This window comes from Carcharhinus amblyrhynchos, chromosome 31 (genome assembly GCF_965287045.1).
Source record: "Carcharhinus amblyrhynchos chromosome 31, sCarAmb.v2.hapA, whole genome shotgun sequence".
Classification (NCBI taxonomy): Eukaryota; Metazoa; Chordata; class Chondrichthyes; order Carcharhiniformes; family Carcharhinidae; genus Carcharhinus; species Carcharhinus amblyrhynchos.
In genome coordinates this window covers 16,212,304-16,225,428 of record NC_137354.1, presented here as the reverse complement: position 1 = coordinate 16,225,428, position 13,125 = coordinate 16,212,304, and positions in this window count along the sequence as shown.

Here is a 13,125-nt window from a genome sequence, read left to right as displayed (position 1 = left end):
GCCCTACCCAAGCAGAAACTTCAGCTGCGCAGAATGTTTGTGTTGAAAGAATATCTTTCTCGACAATTTATATACAAAGATTAAGTTGAATGCGGGAAATGACAGATGTGGGAGTCCACTATAATGTTCTATTTTCTTTTTAATGTTGTTGTTTTTTGCACAGTAACATGTGGTCTTAGTTAGGAAAGTTATTCAATGGCAATTGAAACATAATCCCAGTCCCTTAGCGGCAAATACAGAAATACAATACACACAACACTGGGGGCAAGGTTACATCCCTGTGTTTTTCCTCTCCACCGCGGCTTGTGAAAGTGAACATTTTGTTCCACTAACAAAGGAGGGGGCGGGCACACACCTTTGCAGTTTTCTTTATTGTTTAGTGTTATCCATGGGATATATACACCCCAGTCACCACTGTCATCCTGCACTCCTCGCTCCACAAAAAGCGTGGGCTGGATTTTCCCAGTCTTACCCGCTCCGCGGAAACACGCTGCCAGCGAGAATGGAGAATTTGACGCTCAGCCGAGTCTCTGTTCACCGCAGCAAGACCGGATAATTCCAGTCACGGGCGAGATCGGAAAATTTCAGCTGTGGCATCACTCTTGTCAAAGTATATCTTTGGGTAGGGGGCAGGAAATCATCTTCCATTGTTTGATTTTGAAGCTCTTTAAAAGGCCGTACGTCACGGGGAGTTTTCCTGCCCCGCCTGCCATGGGAATCACAGTGGGTGGACCACGGAAAGGTCTGTTGGCTTTGGACAGGATTTTCCAGTTTTGGGGTGAGTGCGACTGGATAATCCCATCTTATTTGGGCCAATCGAAGAGTCTGCTCATTAGCAGACAATAGGAAGAAATTTCCCACCTTACTGAGGAAGAGTTTTCTGCATTGCTGTTTAGTCTTTGGCTGCTCTGCTCCCCATTTGTTCCAACTATCTGCAGTGTGGTGAAGGGGTGCAACAAAATTGGGGGCAAGGATGACTCTACATTTGTTTTCCGCACAATGACGAATAGAACTCTTCAAAACCAACAATATCCAACATCCATAGAAGTCCTACAGTGCAGAAGTAGGCCATTCAACCCATTAAGTCTGTACTGACAACAATCCTACCCACGCCCTATCCCCTTTACCTCACATATTTACCTTGCTAATCCCTCTAACCTACACATCCAGGGACACATGGCCAATCAATATAACCAGCACATCTTTGGATTGTGGGAGGAATCCAGAGCACCCAGAGGAAACCCACGCAGAGACGGGGAGAATGTGCAAATGCGCACAGACAGTGATCCAAGTCGGGAGTCGAACCTGGGACCCTGGCACTGTGAGGCAGCAGTGCTAACCAGTGTGCCACCATGCCATCCATCCATCACCATCTTCAGCTGGCATTGGCTCCGATGCATCAATGTTCATGGATAACATGTACTGACCTTTCAACTATTTCAGACTGGAAATGTTCACTCCACCCATCATTATAACGAGGCATATTATCCATCATTAAACTAGAATCAAGAACAAGAGGTTCTTTAACAGGAAGAGTAAGACCGAGGTGGAAAAGAAGACAGATAAATCTCAGAGAAGTGATTAGATAATATGAGGCATGAGCTTTGAAGTTTTGTGCGATCTTGTCCTGATCAGGAGCCATGCCAAACTGTGATACATCTGGGAAGGACGTTTTTTTATAGTGCATCTGTAGAAATTGGTGAGAGTCAAAGTGGATGTGTCAAATTTCCTTAGCCTCCTGAGAAAGTAGAGGCGTTGGCAGGATTTCTTAACTATAACATCAGCATGGAGGGACCAGGACAGATTGTTGGTGATCTGAACACCTAGAAACTTAAAGCCCTCGACCATCTCCACTTCACCATCTTTGATGTAGATGGCGGGGGCGGCGGGGACTGTCCTCCACTATATTTCCTCAATGCTTCTTGTTTCTATGTTTGCAATTTTTCAGTAAAAGGTGACTCCCAATGGGTCAAAGGATTGCCTGCTGCTATGAAGTATGCATGCACAGGGTTGGGAGGGAGGTCAAAATCGAGTTGATTCATCTCTGCTGGCTCATAGAATTGGGGGTGGGGGGGGAATTTCTTTCCCATAAGGTCAATACCCAGTGACCGTTGCTGTTCCATTGTTGTTAAGGTTGGATCTTTGCCTCAGCTCTCACAGGGTGACCACTGGGCCAGCACACTTAGCAGCCCACTGATACCCATTTAACAATTACCCCAGCATTGATTAATACCTCCATTGCCCAGTCTGTAACAAATCAGAGCAGTATCTGAGCACTGTTTCCAACTTCCGACATTCGAGGCAAGGTTAAACTTCCACGAACAGTCCGTGAGGCAGCGGACCTTGTTAGAGTTCCACTCCCGCTCACCAGAGCTCGTTCAACATCATTGTTGTTGTGCTTTTTTTTTTAGGTCAGATTGTTGAATGAACGGTTTAGTGGGCCATGCCACCAGGATAAAACACATTCACGATTTTGTCTGAAGATTATAGTAATCTTGCCTTGATTCCCTGGTAAGTTACTTTGTGCGGATCAGGCTCCCACTGCACTAACTTCCTGAATTAAACTGAGCCTTTATAACTCGGCTGTTTCATATGAATGGCCAAACAACCTATTCAGTGTGAATGCCTCAGTTAAAGAAAGGAAGAATCAGATAGAAGGAATTCAAGATATTTCTGAAAAGGTTTACAATTCTGCGCTGCCATGATGAATCATAAGATCCCATGTTGTGTGAAAACAACTTAATTAGCTCCTGGCATGTGACTCCTGGCAGTGAATTAATAACAAATATATTTTAAATCACCAGACCCGCGAGCATCTACCCCCCACCGCGGGGATTACTATAGCTCCCCACTTACAGGAATGACAGCCCAGCCCCACTAGAGTGAAAGAGGGGGAGGTCATCGGGGTCCCCCAAAGGGTCAGGCGCCAGGGAGCATCCCCTGAGAATTGCCACCTTGGCAGTGCTAACCTTGGACCCCTGGCCCTGCCCAAAGGGCAAAACGGCAATGCCCGGGGACACCTTAATACTGTCCACCTGCCATCGGGCAGTTCTAAGGGGGTGGGGCTTAATGGGGGCATGGCCTGATGGGCAGGTCCTTATAAGGCCCGTATAATATAGTCATAGAAACCCTACAGTGCAGAATGAGGCCATTTGGCCCATCGAATCTGCACCGACCACAATCCCACCTAGGCCCTATCCCCACAACCCCACATATTTACCCTGCCAATCCCTCTAGCCTACAATCCTGGGCCACTAAGGGGCAATTTAGCATGGCCAATCCACCTAACCCGCACACCTTTGGAGCATTTGGAAGAAACCCACATCGACACGGGGAGAATGTGCAAGCTCCACATGGACAATGATCCACCCTGGTGTAATCTCACACAGAGCCAATGTCAGGGTATTCAACACCTAGGCAAATCTTTAGCCTTCTGTCCAAACCACCATTAACTTTTCAAAATAAATATTGTATTAGTATGAATAAAAATTCTCCAATTATGGTTACAGATTTATTTGACATGGGTTAGTTTCAATTATGTTCTTTGATATCAGTTACAGATTTGTGGTTTTGGAATAGTCGTGACTTTTTTTATTCATTCATGGGACATGGGACATGGGCATCGCTGGCTGGTCAGAATTAATTGCCCATCCCTGGCTTACCGAGGGCACTTGAGAGTCAACCTCATTGCTGTGGCTCTGGAGTCACATGAAGGCCAGACCAGGTAAGGACGGCAGATTTCCTTCCCGAAAGGATATGGGTGAACCAGATGTTTTTTCCCGACAATGGTTTCATGGTCATCAGTAGATTCCAAATATTGTTTATTGAATTCAAATTCCACCATCTGCCGTGGCGGGATTCGAACCCAGGCCCCCAGAACATGAGCTGAGTTTCTAGATTAATAGCCTGGCGATAATACCACTCGGCCATCGCCCCCCCCCCCAAAGTTTGTAGATATGTCAGTTACACACATTTGGAAATATAATATGGAATATCGGGAAAGAGTGCAATATAAATACACGGAAATCTATGTAAATGTTCATACAGGTGGATTGTTATGTCATGAGGATAGGAAATGAAATCTGGAATTGGATCCATCAAAGTCTCATTCTTTTTGCTGTTTTTGAAGCTGACTTGTTGACAAACAAACAAAGATGGCTGCTACAAGTCACATGATCATAAGATTGTTCTAGAAGCTACAACAGGAGTTACAAGAACAAAAGATCCTCCTCTCATTACGATGGAATCTCTCAATGTGTAAGAACATTATGATCACAAACCCAGGGACAAAACCAGATCAAAATTCTATCTGCCTGCAAATTTGTTAGAAGACCCAGCTCACACCTGGCACCATCAAGGTCTGTTTCAAAAGGAGACCATTGAGGGACAATGCGACACGCCCCGAGCATGCCTCTGAGCACTGGATATCTGGCAACATCAGTTCCATGCTGGAAATAGGTGCAAAGCCGCATTATTTATGTTAATTTTAATATTATTTAAATGCTATTAGTGGGCCTGGGACTGAAATCACCGAGCCCACTAGCATCTGCACCCTCCCTTGCCACCTCCCACACCCTGCAACCTTCCCCCCCTCCATCTCCCAGCCAGAGTGGTTCAGTCCAGCGGGGATTACTATAGCTCCCCATTTACGGGGAGCTGGCGGCCCGACCTTGCCGGAGTGAAGGGGGGGGTGCAACCAGGGTCTCCCAAAGGGTTGAGCCCCGGGGGGGGCATCCCCTGGACATTGCCAAATTGGCATTGCTAACCCGGGACCCTGGCACTGCCCAAAGGACAAAGCGGCAGTGCCAAGGTGGTGGGGCATAATGGGGGTGGGGCCTGATGGGTGCAGGGCCTAATGGGCTGGGCCTGAAGGGGGGATTGGTGAGGGTGGAGGGGGAACCGCTGCCATTCTGCATTTTGGGATTGAGCAGAGGGAGGGAGGCCAGCAATAGGGGCTGGGAATCAGGGTGGGAGGAGCGGGGTGGGGGGAGAGTGATCAAGGCGGACTGGGGACAGGAGGAGATGTGGCTGGGCCCAGGCGCTTGGGGGACCAGTGATCAAGCCCTGGGGGGGGTGGGAGGGGTGTGCAGACTGGTGTTATGGAGGTTGCAGGGCTAACCAGCGATTGAGCTGGCCAGAAATTGGGAGGCTGGCATTTAGGTGCCACTGCGCATGTGCTGATCTCAGCACTGACAGATCAGCACATGCGCAATGGCTCACTCAGCGCAGTGCTGCCAACTCCCGGGTGGGGACTGACCCCTCTTCCTGATTTCTGGAGTGAATCATGCCAGCGCACTCTGCAGTGCACAGAGTGTGGGAGATTCATTTCGAAACTCCTGCTGAAAAAACCAACAGGATTTACTCCAGTTTTCACGCGAATTTGAAACTTTTTTTGGGAGAGTCGCCCCTGTTATTTTCACATGGATGTGGTGTATAACCTTAAAAATGAGGACAATTTGTAGTTACTATTCCCGATTTCCTGGCTTTTCATTTCCCACAGGCGCACTTTGGGTCCATAGATCCTCATTCAGGTTTATCCTCTTGCAAGGTTCAGCCTTACTGGATTGATGAAGTGTGCACAATTGGCATGATTCCTATGACCATAGAAACCCTACGGTGCAAAAAGAGGCCATTTGGCCCATCGAGCCTGCACCAACAACAATCCCACCCAGGCCCTACCCCAATAATCCCATGTGTTTAACACTGTTCATGCCCGTGACACTATGGGGCAATTTAGTATGGTCAATCAACCTAATCTACACGTTTGGACTGTGGGAGGAAACCGGAGCAAACCCACGCAGACATGGGGAGAATGTGCAAACTCCACACAGACAGGAGGGCGAACGGGCCAGGAAATGGCAAATGGAATTTAATGTTGGCAAGTGCGAGGTGGTCCACTTTGGTAGGAAGAATGGTAGGAAGGACTATTACTTACGTGGCGAAAAACTGCAGCAGGCGACGGTGCAGAGGGACCTCGGGGTCCTTGTGCATGAGTCGCAAAAACCCAGCTTGCAGGTGCAGCAGGTGGTCAGGAAGGCGAATGGGATGCTGGCCTTCATAGCGAAGGGGATTGAATATAAAAGTAGGGAGGTCTTGCTGCAGCTGTATAGGGCATTGGTGAGGCCGCAGCTGGAGTACTGTGTGCAGTTTTGGGCGCCGCACCTGCGCAAGGATATTTTGGCCCTGGAGGGAGTGCAGAGGAGGTTTACTAGGCTGATACCGGAGTTGAGGGGATTGAGCTATGAGGAGAGGCTGAATAAACTAGGCTTGTACTCGTTAGAGTTTAGAAGAATGAGGGGAGATCTCATTGAGACGTATAAGATGATGAATGGGATGGATAGGATAGAGGTGGAGAGACTCTTCCCGCTCAGAAAGGACAGTAGGACTAGGGGGCACAGCCTCAAGATAAAGGGGAGGCGGTTTAGAACGGAGTTGAGGAGGAACTTCTTCACTCAAAGGGTGGTGAATCTCTGGAATTCTCTGCCCGTTGAAGTGGTGGAGGCTGCCTCGCTAAATATTTTTAAGAAGCGGGTTGATGGGTTCTTGATAAGAGAGGGGATTAAGGGTTATGGGGAGAGGGCGGGAAAGTGGAACTGAGCCACGACAGATCAGCCATGATCTTATTGAATGGCAGGGCAGGCTCGAAGGGCTAGATGGCCTACTCCTGCTCCTATTTCTTATGTTCTTATGAATTGAACCTGGGTCCCCGGCACTGTGAGGCAGCAGTGCTAACCAATGTGCCACCGTGCCACATTAGTGAGGCCATACCTGGAGTATTGTATGCAGTTTTAATACCCTTATCTGAGGAAGGATGTCCTTGCTATAGAGGGAATATAGCAAAGGTTTACCAGGCTTATTGCTGGGACGGCAAACCTGTCATATGAGCAGAGATTAAGTGGGTTAGGATTGTATTCATTGGAGTTTAGAAGAGTGAGAGGTGATCTCATAGAAACTTACAAAATTCTCACAGGATTTGACAGGGTAGATTCAGAAAGATGAGGGGGGGATCCAGAGCTAAGAGTCATAGTTTGAGGATAAGGGGTAAACCTTTCAAAACTGAGGTAAGGAGAAATTTCTTCACCCAGAGGGTGGAATTTACTACCACAGAAAGTAGTTGAGGCCAAAGTGATTTCAAGGAGAAATTAGATATAGCTCTTGGGGCTAAAGGGATCAAGGGATATCGGGGGAAGGAGGGGACCAGGATATTGAATTTGATGATCAGCCATGATCAAAATGGTGGAACAGGCTCAAAGGTCTACTCCTGCTTCTAGTTTCCTAGAACCCCACAGTGCAGGGAGAGGCCATTCAGCCCATCAAGTCTGCACCAACCATGATCCCACCCAGGCCCTACCTCCATGTCCCTACCCATTTTACCCATTAATCCCTCCAACATATGCATCTCAGGACACTCAGGGGCAAATTTGGCATGGCCAATCACCTAACCCGCACATCTTTGGACTGTAGGAGGAAACCCACGCAGACACGAGGAGAATGTGCAAGCTCCACACAGACAGTGACCTGAGCCGGGAATCAAACCCAGGTTCCTGGAGCAGTGAAGCAGCAGTGCTAACCTCTGTATTACCGTGCCATGCAACAGTTTCTATGTTTCTATGTTTCCATGACTATGCAACAATTACCCTTGTAATATGCCACTAATCACACACAACTCCTTCTGGGCCCCTCTAAATAATTGAATCAAATTACAATGGCAGATAGAATCTTTCTAAGGAATGTGTGCAGACCTCAGGTGGTTAATGCCACAAATCTGACCCTCGATGTGTAAAAACTATTGAACAGGTTGAAGGCTGGGACTCCAGTCCCACCCATTACCAATGGCCTTGTGTTGTCCCAGGCTTCCTCTCCACACATTCCGAGATCTGAAAACACAATGCAGCAATCCAGGAAATGGTGCATAGTTTCCCTATTTTTAATCGTCCACAGAACCTGGCATTCATTATTGTTCTTTTCACAGGTCCTCAAAGGAAATTAAATCATTCCTCATAATTACTGCAACAAATTCTATGGCAAGTCCACAATTTATTTATTTCCCCCCCACTCCTCCCACCTCCCCCTCTCCCCCGCCCCACCAACCCCCACCGCATTGGGGCGTCCCTGGTAAGGTAAATGGATATGGTACAATAATAATGTTTTTTCCTTTTCATTCACAGGTTTTAAGTCGGTCCGCCTTGTGTCCAACGAGGGGCATACACGTGATGGGTCGTACTTGGGCTGCTCTTGGTTGTTCAAGATTGGCCTAGTGCTTCATGTCGTTAGTGTGTGCCTAAACTGGACAAGATACTGGGCAAGACAACAGCTCAGTGACTATCGCTGATTGCTGTGCAGACACATGGATTTGGGCCGGTGTCTGTGGGAGTTTGCGCATTCTCCCCGTGCTTGCGTGGGTTTTCTCCGGGTGCTCCGGTTTCCTCCCACACCCCAAAGGTGTGCTGTTAGGCTGATTGGCAGTAATAAATTGTCCCTAAATTAGTTTCCCTCAATCTGGATAAAACATTAGACAAGGGTCGTGGGTGGAGAGGGGGACTGGTGGTGTTGAGATGGCGGCGCGGGCTCGTTGGGCCGAAGGGCCTGTTTCCCGGGCTGTTTTTGTTCTTTGTTCTTTGTTCTAAGGCAATCCTTACAAACTTACCACTTGATCAAGTTTTTAAGCATCTCCTTGTTTGACTTAGTGTGTAAGTCCCACTCCAGGGGGCAAGGATTTCAGGATGTGCTCGCCTCAAGGCCGGAAAATCCCGCCCAAGGTCAACAGATATTTTCACGGTCCAATTCCAGCACCCACCCACCCACCAACTACGATTTCTGCGGCAGGCGGGATGGGAAAATTCTGCTCCAGGACTTCATTGGCCACAGGATGAGCTGGCTAATCAATGGCAGCTGCAGTATAATTTGGATAAATGTGAGGTTATTGACTTTGGAAGCAAAAACAAGAAGGCAGATTACTACCTGAATGGCTGTAAATTGGGAGAGGGGAGTGTGCAGAGGGATCTGGCTGTCCTTGTGCACCAGTCACTGATGGTAAGCATGCAAGTGCAGCAGGCGGTAAAGAAGGCAAATGGCACGTTGGCCTTCATTGCGAGAGGTTTCGAATACAGGAGCAGGAATGTTTGTTGGAATTTTACAGGACCTTGATGAGGCCACGCCTAGAGTATTGTGTGCAGTTTTGGTCTCCTTTTCTGAGGAAGGGTGTCCTTGCTCTCGCAGGTATATCAGGCAGATTAGGGGGATGGCAGGACTGATGTATGAGGAGAGATTTACTAGGTTAGGATTGTTTTCGCTGGAGTTCAGACGAATGAAGGAAGATCTCATAGAGGGTCATAAAATTGTAACAGGGCTACACAGGGTAGATGCAGGAAGGATGTTCCCAATGGTGGAGGGTGTCCAGAACCAGGGATCACAGTCTGAGGATTCAGGGTAGACCATTTAGACAAAGAGTGGTGAGCCTGTGAAAATCCCCAAGTTGCCATGCTCCAATACCTGTTCAGGTACACTGAGGGAGAAGTTAGCATAGCCAATGCACCTAACCAGCAGGTGTTTCGGACTGTGGGAGGAAACTGGAGCATCTGGAGGAAACCCACGCAGACACAGGGGCCGGAATTTTACCACCTCACCCGCCCCAGAATCAGGAGTGGACTCTTACGAGCCTCAGGCAGGCAAGGTGGTAAAATTCTGACAGGGTAGAACGTGCAGACTCCGCACGTCACCCAAGCTAGGAATCCAAGTCCCCGGCACCGTGAGGCTAACCTCTGTGCACGTAATCCAGCAAGTCATCAGCGGAGAAAATATTCTTACACACGCTGCATTTTAGCAGTCTGAATGCAATAATTAATAATTCACAAATTTATTGTCCCCTTCTACTGTTAGGACAAAAATGTCTTTGTGCCCAAGCTATTTGGCACGTATTAACAGAATATTCATGAGAAAGAGATGTTATTCTGCCTTTCAGTTGTGCTTGCAATGTTACAATGCTTCAAGTAGCTTCAATTGTGCACAGGATTGGCTGAGTGTTCCAGCCTAGTTTTCCCTTCATGCATTCCTAATGAGGGAAAATTTCCACCCCAGCCAGGAAAATGGTAAACTTTCCCTTTACTGACCTTTCCACTCAACTCTATTCCTCAAGGATTATATGCCCTTCTATTTTTGCACATTGAATTACGCCCATTTAGTTTATCATTACCCTGGTTGTAAAAGTCTAACTAAATGTGGAAGCTTTGAACCCACGAGGTAAAGATGGAACAATCCGCTCACAGGAAATTGAGATACGAAGAATCAAAGATTACTTCTCGGCCTTTTGGCTGAGATCAAGCCTCAGATCAAGCCCAAGATGCCTCATCCTGCCAGCTTGGATCTCATGAGGTCATGAACTAGATTCAATTTATATTTGGTTTTTGGAGCAAGTAAGGACCATTCTGAGCTGTGTAACATTAAGGATGGAGCAAATGTTCGAAAAAAACTAAAGGTGGGATTTTACGACCTTGCTCAGGCGAGATTGTAAACTCTCGCCCGAGATCGACGGAGATTTCCCTTCTGCGAGGCGGTAAAATTCTGACCTAAGAATCAATCCAAAAGAGCTGGTAATTTTTCTGAATTTAAAACTTTGACTGCAGGGAACCAGTCGTCAATGTGCAGGCAGCACAGTGGTTAGCACTGCTGCCTCACAATGCCAGGGGCCTGGGTTCAATTCCGGCCTTGGGCCACTGCGTGATGAGGACATAAGAAATAAGAGCAGGAGTAGGCCACCTAGCCCTTCGAGCCTGCCCCGCCATTCAATAAGATCATGGCTGATCTGAAGCGGGTCAGTTCCACTCTCCCACTTTCTCCCCATAACCCTTAATTCCCTTGTTGTGACGTGATGCTTGCACATTGTCTCTGTGGGTTTCCTCACTGCTCTTTTTTTCCCACTAGTTAATGTGACTCCTCTTATTTAAGTTGAAAATGCCTGCCCGAAATGGTTATGGACTGTGACCCTTATCCACTTCACCTGCCCCACACACTGGCAACTGTGCTTTTCCCAAGACAAAATAAAAATCATTTATTTAAATATAAAGCACTGCGGATGCTGGAGATCTGAACTCAAAACAGAAAGAGCTGGAAAAACTCAGCATCAGTGGAGAGAGAGAGAAACAGAGTTAACGTTTCGAGTCCAATTTGACTTCTCTTCAGAACACGGCATAGTTTTGCACATTTTCTGGAAAAGGAAAATAATATTGTGACCAAAGTCTGAACAGTCACCAAAGTTATACAAGACATTAGTAAGGCCACATTTGGAATACTATGTACAGTTCTCGTCACCCATTTATAGAAAGGATATTATTAAACTAGAAAGAATGCAGAAAAGATTTACTAGAATGCCACTGGGACTTGATGGTTTGAGTTGTAAGGAGAGACTGGATAGACTGGGAGTTTTTTCTCTGGAGCGTAGAAGGCTGAGGGGTAATCTTATAGAGGTCTATAAAATAATGAGGGGCACAGATCAGCTAGATAGTCAATATCTTTTCCAAAAGGTAGGGGAATCTAAAGCTAGAGGCATAGGTTTGTGGGGAGAGGGGAGAGATACAAAAGGGTCCAGAGGGGCAATTTTTTCAGACAGAGGGTGGTGAGTGTCTGGAACAAGCTGCCAGAGGTAGTAGTAGAGGTGAGTACAACTTTGCCTTATAAAAAGCATTTAGACAGTTACATGAGCAAAAATGGCCAAATATGGGCAATTGGAATGGGCTCGGTGGTTAAAAAAAAAGGTCGGCATGGACAAGTTGAGCCAAAGGGCCTGTTTCCATGCTCTATGATTCTAAAGTCCCAGAGGAGCAAAGGCTGCTCTCCCCCTATTTTGAGGGGCGGGGGTGGGGGGAGAGCTAACTGGTGGTAATTTATTTCTGAGGGTCACCACCCCTCAGGTGAGGGGGAAGGGTGAGAAGGCAGGTCCTTCATGGAAACTGAATTAACAATTATCCCTCTTTGGTTTAATTCATTGTCCTTAATCCATTCATGTTCTTGGCCATGCTTATGTCCTATCTGTTAGTGGTTCATCTGTTGTGAACAGTTATCTCCAAAGAGTTGGTTTTTCTCCTCCTTGCCAAACATTTCAACCTTATTTAACCTTCTTACACCCAAACTCATCCAATGCTGAACTGTTCCTGTCAGTAAAGCATTTGGCTTGATCAATGACCTTTCACTGATCCCTAGCCTTCAGCCCTCTTGTCCTTTACAACTTATGTCACCAGTCACTGACCTCCTGTTGTGTCTAAGCTATAATGATGCTGTTCCACACTCTTTTCCTCCTCCTTTCTGTCCCCATCACTTTGAGCACAGCATCTAATCAGCCATGCAAAGAATCGCAATGGCAGGGAAAGTATCAAAATCCTCCAAGTCCAAATGCCGTCACAGACTGAGGGGCTGATGCACCATTTCAAAGATCAAATTAATGAAATTAGACACAGTGACAAAACTGCGCAAAGACACGGTGGCACGGTGGTTAGCACTGCTGCCTCACTGCAGCAGGGATTCGGGTTCGATTCCTGGCTTGAGTGACTGGCTGTGCGGAGTTTGCATGTTTGCCCCGTGTCTGCGTGGGTTTCCCCCCAGGTACTCCGGTTTCCTCCCACAGTTCAAGGTATGCAGGTTGGGTAAATTGGCCATGATAAATTGCCTCTTAGTGTCCAAAGCTGTGTCAGTTAGGTGGATTGACCATGCTAAATTGCCCCTCGGTGTCCAAAGGTGTGCAGGTTAAGTGGATTGGCCATGCTAAGTTGCCCCTTAATGTCTAAAGATGTGTTAGTTAGGTGGATTGCTCGTGCTAAATTGCCCCTTAGTGTCCAAAGATGTGTAGATTAGATGGATTAGCCATGCTAAATTGCCCCTTAGTGTCCAGAGATGTATAGGTTAGGTGGACTGGCCATGCTAAGTACATGGGGTTCCAGGGATAGAATGGGAAGGTAGGCCAGGATGGAATGCTCTTTCGGAGAGTCAGTGCAGACTAGATGGGCCAGATGGCCTCTTTCTATACTGTAAAGATTCGCTGGTTCTAAAATAGAGGGTGAGAATGATTTATAGATATCGTCAGAAGTGTCTCTGAGAGACAAACTTCCGCCTTCCATGTCGCAAGACATGAAATAA